At 38.9% G+C, this 12,279-nt stretch overlaps 1 long non-coding RNA gene across 4 annotated transcripts in view; it reads left to right on the top strand.

Moving 5' to 3' along the window:
* LOC106537873 (uncharacterized) overlaps positions 1-12,279 on the top strand; it is a 191,634-nt gene that overhangs the window by 114,467 nt on the left and 64,888 nt on the right. The gene's annotated exons all lie outside the window — the stretch shown is intronic.

Below are 12,279 nucleotides of genomic sequence, written 5' to 3'. Positions count from 1 at the left end.
CCAAACAACAAAATCCCTTTATTCCTTTTTTGGGACTTTGCAGATACATTTTTTTAAAAATTGTTGAATAAATTATAGTGAAAATAATTGCTTTCTGCACCTTTTGAAGCCTAAATTCAAATTTATTTGGGATGACCATTGTGGCAATTTCCCAAATGTTATGCTTGCTTCTGCTAACAGTCCTTCTAATACCATTAATTAAAAAAAACTTAAGTATGGGCATTTCTGAATATACGTTACACAATATATTGATGCAAAGGAGGCAGGGAATTCAAGATTATATATGCTTCCTGGGCAATTAATGATGCTGGGAATGGAAAAGTAGGTATTGCATGTTTTCAGTTTAGTAACATTTTAGAGCCTTCTTGGCTAGAAAATTCACCTGCTCTTTGATTAAACCTTGGGTTCCACCACAAATCCGCGAAGCCCTTATCCGCGGAGACATAAGCGCAAAGACTAATTCGCGCCGTTCGAAGCGCTAAGGAAAAACGCAACCCTACTGCGATGACATAATCGCGGAGGGCAAATCTGCGCATTCCCAAGCACTCAGCATCCTAAACCTAACCCTAAACCTAACCCTAAACCTAAACCTAACCCTAAAACAAACCCCTAAACCTAATCCTAACCCTTACCTTAATTTAAATCCGCTTTCTGCCGCCGCGCTGTTTTAAAGCGCCCTTCTGTCGCCGCGCTGTTGTCGCAGCGGTGATGACGCGGGGTGATGACGTCGCGGCTTTAGCGATGCGATTTTATCACCGCTATTTTGACGAGCGCGGTTTTGTCGTGCCACGAAACCTTGTCCCTATTGTTCACCATATACAAAGCATATGCAGCCTTATTTAATTTTTAGCTTGAATGAAATCTATGTAATTTCAGTACAGACTGCCTATATTAGCTTCCAGTTTTCACTTACAAATGATGAGATACTAACTGAAGAAATATCATTACCTGCTCAAGGAGTGATAATACTTTCAGAACAGATGCCTGCCTTGGAAACAGATTGTGTACTTATTGACCTTTAATAATACATAATCAAGGATGACCATATAAGATACCAGTATCACAACCTCTGCAAATTGCCTATTTATGATATGTGGACATTATGGACAGATTGCTCCTTCAATTTAGGTTTTTCCTAGTTATTTTTTATTAAGAATTATATTAATAATAGAATCAGTTTCATCTAATGGTTAAGACACCAGCCTAGAAAGGAGGCCAACCTATTTTCCAAAGCACCAGAAAGCAACACAAGAAACAATGGGTGGAAACTAATCAAGGAGAGAAGCAATCTAGAACTAAGAAAGAACTTGCTAACAGTGAGAATTTTTTTATTATCTTGGCTTAGTCCATACCTTTATTGTACATTGCCTACTTTGGGAATTGTAAACTGTAGCATACTATCGTGTTTGCCCGAAAATAAGACAGGATCTTATTTTCTTTTGACCCCTGAAATAAGCGCTTGGTCTTCTTTTCAGGGAGCTCTTATTATTTTTGAGGTGCAGGAGGCAGAGAGCGTCGTCACCTTATGGCTGCTGCTGTGTTGCAATATTTTTGGGGAAGGGCTTATTTTAGCACATGTGCTCAAAAGTCCGATTCGGGAAACAGGATAGGTATTTTTTGGTAATGACTGCCACATATTTCAATATTATATTTAGATACTGTATGTTCACTGCCTTGATTTATATAAAATTAAGGTAGGTTAGATATAGACAAAGATGAGTTATAGATATATAAGTAGATATACGATAGATAGATGGATGGATGGATGGATGGATGGATGGATGGATGGATGGATGGATGGATAGATGGATGGATGGATGGATGGATGGATCGATCGATCGATCGATCGATTGATCGATGGATAAACAGACAGAGACACTGCTCAAATGCACACTGTATGTGCATGTGTTTGTGTGTATCAATATATCAAAGGCTAAGATAGTTGTGTTTGTTTAGAGGTATATACATACATACATACATACATACATACATACATACACATATACATACATACATACATACATATATGTGTGTGTGTGTGTGTGTGTGTGTGTGTGTGTTATTTTTTTATTTGTGCTGATAAATAAATAAAGGGAGACTAGTATAGATCTATTTCAAGCTATTTAGCTCTCATCAGCTAGCCACACCCTTACTGGGATTTGAACCTGGGCTATAAAAAACACACACACAAAAAAAACCACAAATATAACAAAGGCAACAGTAAAAATATTGGGTTTCTGTCATGATGGACTCTTGTGACGAGCCGAAGGACAGATGATGGAAGCAGTTAGCTTCCTCCCATAATTGGGGCTTACCAGGGGTTGTAAAAATCTTATATATATATATATATATATATATATATATATATATATATATATATATATATATATATATATATATATATATATATATATATATATATATATATATGTCTCTAGTTGTTCGGGTTTTCTCCCGCGTAGAATTGGATATGTCTTTGCGACGTTTCGACGAAGTCACATTCGTCATCTTCAGGCTGCTGCTGACTACTTCAGGTTTGGTGTTTCCAGGAGTAGTGTGGGATCTTGGCTGTTTGTCCCTTATAACTGCTGGTAGGGGATTAAATTTTAACTGCCAGTAGGGGATTAAGTTTTAACTGCCAGTAGGGGATTAAAACTGATTGAATGGGGGCTTGGGTGTGTCTTGATTAGGTGGAAGTGTGTCAATATTTGGTGGAAGGGTGTTCTGTTCTGATTGTTTGGGAGGTTGTGTTTCCTGTGAGGGTAGGAGGGGTTTTGAAGAGGCTGATTGTGCTTTAGCAGTTTGGCTTCTGGTTCTGGGTCGTGCCTCCTCATCAGTTTGTGTTTTTGGTTGTTTTCTTTGTGGATGTTTTTTGGTAGTATTCTGTGTGGCTATTGTGAGTGTGGGCCTGGTCTCATTCTTCATGTTTGGGATTCGTTTGTTAATGAGGGCGGGTTTCCAAAGGGCTGGCAGGCGGGAGGTGTCGTCACGCCTGTTCATGCTATGTGGGTGTTTTTCTATTTCGATTGCTTCCCTGATTATACGGTTGTTGAAGTGTTCGGCCTTGGCGATGGTTCTTGTCTTATTGAAGTCAATTTTATGTCCTGTGGCTTTGAGGTGTTGGACCAGGGAAGAAGTTGGTTCTTCTTTTTTGATTGCATTTTTGTGTTCTTCAATGCGTGCACTTATTCTTCTGTTGGTCTGTCCGATGTATGTGGCGGGGCAAGTAGTGCATGGGATTTCATATACTCCTTGATTTTCTAATTCAATTTTGTCTTTGGGGTTTCTTAGGATGGTGGATATTTTCCGGTCTGTGCAGAATGCTGTCTTGATGTTGTGTTTGCGGAGGATTTTGCTGATTTTGTCTGTGGTGCCTTTTATGTATGGGAGGAGGGCTTTTCCATTTTCTTGTTCTCTGTCCTGGACTTTAGTGGGGGTTTCTTTTTGGATTAGGTTGGTGATCTTATTTCTTTGGAATCCATTGGATGTCAGTACGTTGGTGAGAGTGTGTAGTTCGGTTTTTAGGTGTTGTTCATCAGCTAGGCGTTTTGTTCTGGAGATGAGTGTCTTGGCTACGGAATTGATCTGGGCTGGGTGGTGGTGTGAGAGTGCGTGCAGATAGCGGTTAGTGTGTGTTTTCTTCTGGTAGATGGTGTGTCCTAGGGAGCCGTTAGATTTCCTGTAGACTAAGACGTCCAGGAAGGGGAGTTGGTTGTTTATTTCAGTTTCCATGGTGAACTGTATTTTGGGGTGTAGGCTGTTGAGGTGTGTAAGGAAGATGTCCAGTTGTTCTTTCCCATGTGGCCAGATTATGAAAGTGTCGTCTACATATCTGAGCCAGAGTTTAGGTTTGTGATCAGATTTTTCCAGGGCTTGGGTTTCAAAGTTTTCCATGTAGAGATTGGCAATGACAGGTGAGAGGGGTGATCCCATGGGTGCTCCTTCCATCTGTTTGTATCTTTGTCCATTGTGAATGAAGTATGTGTTAGATAGGCAGTGGTTGGTTAGATCCAGGATGTGTTTGGGGGGGTTGTATTTGTTTTGGATAGCTGTTAAGGCTTCTTTGATTGGTACTTGGGTGAAGAGTGATACGACATCAAAACTCACGAGTAGGTCACTGGGCTGTAAGTTTTGTTTCTGTATGATTTCTATGAAGTGGAAAGAGTTTTTTACATGTGAGGTGATGGAATCTGCATAGGGCTGTAGTTGTTTGGCAAGAAACTGCCCTACTGGCAGTTAAAACTTAATCCCCTACTGGCAGTTAAAATTTAATCCCCTACCAGCAGTTATAAGGGACAAACAGCCAAGATCCCACACTACTCCTGGAAACACCAAACCTGAAGTAGTCAGCAGCAGCCTGAAGATGACGAATGTGACTTCGTCGAAACGTCGCAAAGACATATCCAATTCTACGCGGGAGAAAACCCGAACAACTAGAGACCTACATACTAACACCCGCGAAAACCTCAGAAAACAAATATCGAACCTCTACGGGGAGGAAACCCACCATCTGACCAGGACCTATGAAAAACGTGAAGTCCAAAGAGCTTCCATTCTATGTGACCTCACATTCCTACGCAACTGCCGGGATGAAAACCTAATCCCCACACAATTCCAATTGAAAGCCCACTGCAACTCTGCAGCCACCAAACGCATCCTGAAAAGAACAGAATTGGCCCTAATCAGAAATGAACTTCACAGGAAAAGATTCCTCCTAGACCGAATCAATAAAGATCTCCTCACTCTCCACCTCAAACTCAGCAACCAGATCCACCCCACACTTTGGGACAAATCGAAACAACTCACCACCTGGAGAGCTGAAACAAAGACCACCCCCAAGACACAAACACACACCAACAAACTCCAAAGACTAAAAGAACGCCAGAAACCAACCCCCCCGCACACACAACCACACATGAAACAAACAGTGCATAACATCTCAGATAGGATCCTCACCAAAGCCGAAACCAATGTCCTTTCAAAAGGATTCAACTTTGCAGTCGCCCCCAAATACATCCCCACTGAAACCATCATATGCAGAGTTGAAACCAGCCTGACCAAAATCAACCCTGACGACGCTAACAGAATCAGATCCGAAATCACCAACATCCTCTGCACCAGCAAGCCACCCAAAAGCAACTTACCCAAAGAAGAACAGACAGCACTACATAATCTGAAAGAAGACACCAGCATAATAATCTTACCAGCAGACAAGGGCAATGCCACGGTGGTTATGAACACTTCTGACTACCAAACCAAATTAACCAACCTACTCCAAGACTCCACATACAAACCCCTAAACACGGACCCCACCACCTACCTGGAAAAAACCACTAGAACCAAAATAAAAGCCTCCCCCATCAGTGAAGAGATCCAACAAAGAATCATTCCCAGAGAAAAATCATCCAGATGTCCCAAGCTCTATGGTCTACCCAAGATACACAAAGAAGGAACTCCACTTAGACCAATAGTCAGCTCCATAGGCTCACCTTTACAAAATCTAGCCAAATTTCTTGCCAAACAACTACAGCCCTATGCAGATTCCATCACCTCACATGTAAAAAACTCTTTCCACTTCATAGAAATCATACAGAAACAAAACTTACAGCCCAGTGACCTACTCGTGAGTTTTGATGTCGTATCACTCTTCACCCAAGTACCAATCAAAGAAGCCTTAACAGCTATCCAAAACAAATACAACCCCCCCAAACACATCCTGGATCTAACCAACCACTGCCTATCTAACACATACTTCATTCACAATGGACAAAGATACAAACAGATGGAAGGAGCACCCATGGGATCACCCCTCTCACCTGTCATTGCCAATCTCTACATGGAAAACTTTGAAACCCAAGCCCTGGAAAAATCTGATCACAAACCTAAACTCTGGCTCAGATATGTAGACGACACTTTCATAATCTGGCCACATGGGAAAGAACAACTGGACATCTTCCTTACACACCTCAACAGCCTACACCCCAAAATACAGTTCACCATGGAAACTGAAATAAACAACCAACTCCCCTTCCTGGACGTCTTAGTCTACAGGAAATCTAACGGCTCCCTAGGACACACCATCTACCAGAAGAAAACACACACTAACCGCTATCTGCACGCACTCTCACACCACCACCCAGCCCAGATCAATTCCGTAGCCAAGACACTCATCTCCAGAACAAAACGCCTAGCTGATGAACAACACCTAAAAACCGAACTACACACTCTCACCAACGTACTGACATCCAATGGATTCCAAAGAAATAAGATCACCAACCTAATCCAAAAAGAAACCCCCACTAAAGTCCAGGACAGAGAACAAGAAAATGGAAAAGCCCTCCTCCCATACATAAAAGGCACCACAGACAAAATCAGCAAAATCCTCCGCAAACACAACATCAAGACAGCATTCTGCACAGACCGGAAAATATCCACCATCCTAAGAAACCCCAAAGACAAAATTGAATTAGAAAATCAAGGAGTATATGAAATCCCATGCACTACTTGCCCCGCCACATACATCGGACAGACCAACAGAAGAATAAGTGCACGCATTGAAGAACACAAAAATGCAATCAAAAAAGAAGAACCAACTTCTTCCCTGGTCCAACACCTCAAAGCCACAGGACATAAAATTGACTTCAATAAGACAAGAACCATCGCCAAGGCCGAACACTTCAACAACCGTATAATCAGGGAAGCAATCGAAATAGAAAAACACCCACATAGCATGAACAGGCGTGACGACACCTCCCGCCTGCCAGCCCTTTGGAAACCCGCCCTCATTAACAAACGAATCCCAAACATGAAGAATGAGACCAGGCCCACACTCACAATAGCCACACAGAATACTACCAAAAAACATCCACAAAGAAAACAACCAAAAACACAAACTGATGAGGAGGCACGACCCAGAACCAGAAGCCAAACTGCTAAAGCACAATCAGCCTCTTCAAAACCCCTCCTACCCTCACAGGAAACACAACCTCCCAAACAATCAGAACAGAACACCCTTCCACCAAATATTGACACACTTCCACCTAATCAAGACACACCCAAGCCCCCATTCAATCAGTTTTAATCCCCTACTGGCAGTTAAAACTTAATCCCCTACTGGCAGTTAAAATTTAATCCCCTACCAGCAGTTATAAGGGACAAACAGCCAAGATCCCACACTACTCCTGGAAACACCAAACCTGAAGTAGTCAGCAGCAGCCTGAAGATGACGAATGTGACTTCGTCGAAACGTCGCAAAGACATATCCAATTCTACGCGGGAGAAAACCCGAACAACTAGAGACCTACATACTAACACCCGCGAAAACCTCAGAATATATATATATATATATATATATATATATATATATATATATATATATATATATATATATATATATATATATATATATATATATATATATATATATATATATATATATATATATATATATATATATATATTCATTCCTCAATCCAAACACATCTATCTTAGTCTTGAATATATTAATTTTCTGATCTATACTCTTTTTTACATCATCTGCTGGAGATTTCTTAGGCTCTTAGCTATCAGTACATCAGCATAAAGAAACATACAGAGGTTTATATCCCCAACCAAGTTAACTCCAATGTCACCACAAACATTCCTTATACAATTACCCATAAATACATTAAATAACAAAAGAACATAATGTGGTTTTGTCTTATTTCCTGCTCAGTACTGAACCATTTGCTAAGCATTCCATTTATTCTCGCACATGCTCTACTTCCATCACATTCTCCTGTTACCACAATCAGCAATCAACCTTCAAGCCCGTATTTATGCAAAATATTCCATAATTCAACCCTACCCACTTCTTCATATGCTTTCTATAAATCAATAAACATGCAATAATGTTTCTCATAGTATAGTTTTCCCATTGCTATGCTAAGGAGCAAAAATCTGGCCTGCACATCCCCTGCCTGGTATAAAACCACACGGCACTTTATCAGTGTAACCTCTCATTTCCTTTCAATCAAAATCTTCCAAATACATTGAACAAACTAACCCCCTGTCGTCGTTGCAGTTGGCTTCGATATCTCTCCCTTTGTACGAAGCAATAATAACCATATAATCAAGCACTGATGCAATCTTCACATCTTAAGATTTCATGCCCACTCCATAAGCAAACCACATACATATTTAAATGCTTTAACAGTTATATAGTAGAACACAGTCTATAGCATTTCCATTTTTAAAATTTTCTCATATTTCTAACTTTCTTTTCATCCTTTTTTTTCTTGGACATAGCAATTATAATGTTAATTTACATTTCAATCTTTAAGGTATCACTATGGTTTTTATAGAAATGTTCCTCTCAACTTTCTTCAGGTTCATCCCTATCATTTCATGTGCAATGGTAAAAGAAAAAAATGTTGCTTTCCACCAAAAAATGTTCTCCCTTTTCTTTGCTTCTTTAAATTATAAGCATTCTTTATTTTTGTTTGCAACCATTATATTATGTTTTTAGTGCAATATTGCTCTCTAGTTTCCAAAAACCAAACCATAAAGACTTGTGGCTTTTTCCATCCAAAGAAGAGAACGACGGAGTAATGCTAAATCCTTCTTTTTGACAACAAATATCTGGTATTTTCGTCTTCACTCTTTGAAACAATACAAAAACAAAGAAACAAATAAAATCCATTGATTTTGAGTGATACCACATAGGTAAATCAAAGTTTTGGTTTTATAATTTCAGCGGCCTTCTATTTTGATGAAAATATTTGTGAAACAAAACTCATTCTTAATCTCTAAGATTAATGTGATAAGAACAAATCAGGACTATTTTTATTATCTAGTGATGAATGTACGTAATGCAATATTACAGTACAGAAAATGCAAGAATGCCTTATATTTGCCATGGAACTAAGACTTTGTCTAAATCCAGTCTGCACCATATTTTCTGTGCTGCATACCATACAAGGATGTCTGCAGGGTGCAATCAAAAAGGTTGATATGATGGCTATGACGGTGCAATTGATGTTCCATCTGTTTTTTATGTGCATCTTGTGTGTGATGCTTATAAAAAATGGGCAGAGCTTCAATCACTTAGTTGAAGCCACTATATATAAAATTAAGTATTGCTATACTCCAGTTATGAATTTAATAATACTCCCTTTTGACAACATGGTAACTAACCCATTGTGCTTGGGTGAACAAGTTTTTGAACAATGAATTCATATCTGAGGTTTCAGGTTATGCACATCTGGTTCAAATGCATTGAATTAAGTCACCGTCAGAAAGATAAAGGAAGAGGGGGAAAATCCTTATTATTAGTCCCCCACCTTTGCCAGACACACTAGGTCAACACACTAAATTAATGAGCCTGTATTAGATTGAGCTGTTAAATTATTTATTTGCATGTAATGGTGTGGTCTTCAAATGCATACAGTGCCATTAATTTCTCTGGTCTATTAGTCTGGCCTATAAAAAGCTGAAATTCCAAATGGACTTTCCTGGGAGTAAGTTCAATGAACTCAGTGTAATTTATTTCTAACAAAAATATATGGATACATCTTATAATAATGATTTTATATCAGTTTTTATTAAATGATGATTTGTAGATATTTTTTTAAAAAGGGTATGCATTTCTATTTTTAATATATTAAAAACACATAAAAATAATTTTCCCTTTGAAGCTTATGTAAAATTTAAAGCATTCTTGTGCAAATTTTCTTACTGCTTTGAGCAGACAAAATTGTTTACATAAATAAGCATAGAAAAGAGAAGGAATTTTCATGGAAACTATAACCAGAAGGAGGGGGTGTCGTGTGTAGCAATATATACAGCCTTTCACACATATAATTGTTACCATTGTAATGAGCATTGCACTTTCTCTTTAATGCTAATTCATTGTTAAATATAATGGGAAGTAGTACTTAGAAAGAACTTATATTAATAGACTGGCTATTAGCATGAGGAACCTATTACACTGAAGGTTTCAGAAGTTCTTAGTCCGAAGATTTGATTTTTAAATGATGAAACATCCAATAAGCCAAATGACCCTGGGCAAACACATACATGGCATAAATTATTCCAAATGAAAGCAGGAAAGATATTTGTTCAGCTGCTTTTGTGGCTGGAAGGTTAGGAACAAAAGCTATTATTGTTCAGTGTATTTTTTCACAGGAAATAGACAGTGGCAAACATACAGTAGTTCAACACATGAGATCAGAGACTTGGTTTTTATAGTAAACTGAAAACAGATGTTCCAAGGGCTCAAGACCTTTGCAGAAATTATTAGTTATGTTTGTCTTTGAAAGCAGAGAAAGTTTACCAAGAGTCGTGTACCTGTTTAAGAAAAAGACAACGGGTTAGAAAAGCTATGAGAACATTAACTCATTCAAGTCAAAATATTTGTGCTGTAGAGCCTGACTATTTTACTTAATACAATATCAAATATAAAGAGCGGTTCACATGAAAGTTAGCCTACTATACAAGCCCCTACAAGTTTAGTGAAAAGTTAATCTGATAGAGGTCATGAGGACTTACTCCTAAGCCAGAAAATACAGTATTACTGCTTTACTATCCCCAAAGAAGCCATTTCTCTTTCCATGAAATGTTATATTCAGCTACACACAGTTTAATGTGAGCTGAATTGTATTTACTCATTTTTAGCTTTATTGATGAATCATACTCTCATTTGGAAACCAGTTGGTAATCATATTTGTTCTTTGGCAAACAAAAACTATAATTATCTTTAAAAATATTTTTAAATAATTTAAACAGATTATTTCACACAATGAGTGCTTCTGTTTTGGGTAGACTGTGCAAATAGACTATTATATGCATACTAGATCTTGGGAAGAAGTATTGTAGCAGCCATCTGTATTGCAGTAAATTTTGCAGCTAATAAAATATCTAATAAATTAATCAAAGAAAATCTGTTCTGTTATAAAGAAGTTTTCTTCTCTATGTGAAAAAGGCTTATATCTGATTGTCAGGATGGCTTTACATTTTTTTAAACAAAATGATGCTTGGGCATATGATATGATGAAACTATCGCTATCCCCCATTATAGGTATCTCTTTCACTTTGTACTTTCCCTGCCTGGTCATTTTGTAAGGAATGGTCAACAGGCTACCTGTTCCTAATAAAAAAAGAGGAAATTAACTAGGGTTGGTGATATAACTGCTAAAAGTTCTTGGTCTAACCCTCAGCTCAGTTATTATGGAGATTTGGAAATTAGATGATTTCCAAAGCAAAATGGGATGAAATGAGAAAAGAATCCCATTAACTTTGTAATCTCTTTGTAGATTTGTCCAGGAACAAAATTGTTGATTGTTATTAGTTGTGAAGTCATGTTCGACCCATCGCGACCCCATGGACAACATTCCTCCAGGCCTTCCTGTCCTCTACCATCCCAGCTTCCAAAAGCTATCAAAATAGAGAAACACCCCTACAACATGAATAAACGTGACGATATCTCCCACCTACCAGACATCTGGAAACCAGCCCTAGTCAACAAACGAGCCCCACCCACCACCCAGGCCGTTACAACACAAAACAACAACAGACACACTGCCAGCACCAATCAGCACCAATCTATCAATCATGATACAACCACACAACCAATCATTCCATTTACTGAAACAAAGCTAGCACTCCACACCCACCCACCAAGATGTATAGAAAGATAGCAGCTCCGACCACGCTTTAAGCCCAAAACCCAGCCTGAAGATGGTGAGTGAGACCTCGCCGAAACATTGCCAAGACAGTCTCAATCTTACATGGGAAAAGACTCGAATACAACACCACCAGCATACCTACACTCATGAAAATGTACATATATATATATATGTCTTTGGTTATTCGGGTTTTCTCCCGCGTAAAATTGGAGGTGTCTTGGCGACGTTTCTACGAAGTCTCATTCGTCATCTTCAGGCTTCGTGCTTCCAGGAGCAAAAAAAAAAAAAAATTGCTCCTGGAAGCACGAAGCCTGAAGATGACGAATGAGACTTCGTCGAAACGTTGCCAAGACACCTCCAATTTTATGCGGGAGAAAACCCGAATAACCAAAGACCTACATACTAACACCCGCGAAAACCTCAGAATATACCGTATTTTCACGACTATAAGCCGCACTGAAAATCCTAAAATTTGATAAAAAACCGGCAGTGCGGCTTATAACCCGGTGCGCTTTATATATGGAAAAAGATCGAAAATCTCTCCCTCCCGATTTTACGCTCAAACTTGAAGCTCGCAAGCGAATGACCGCGAGCAGGCACACACATGTCCCTTGGG

The sequence above is a fragment of the Thamnophis sirtalis genome, unplaced genomic scaffold (assembly GCF_051295495.1).
Source record: "Thamnophis sirtalis isolate CommonGarterSnake01/CBP01778 unplaced genomic scaffold, rThaSir2_p1.2 scaffold_2, whole genome shotgun sequence".
Taxonomy (NCBI): domain Eukaryota; kingdom Metazoa; phylum Chordata; class Lepidosauria; order Squamata; family Natricidae; genus Thamnophis; species Thamnophis sirtalis.
This window is presented reverse-complemented; position numbering and strand designations above follow the sequence as displayed.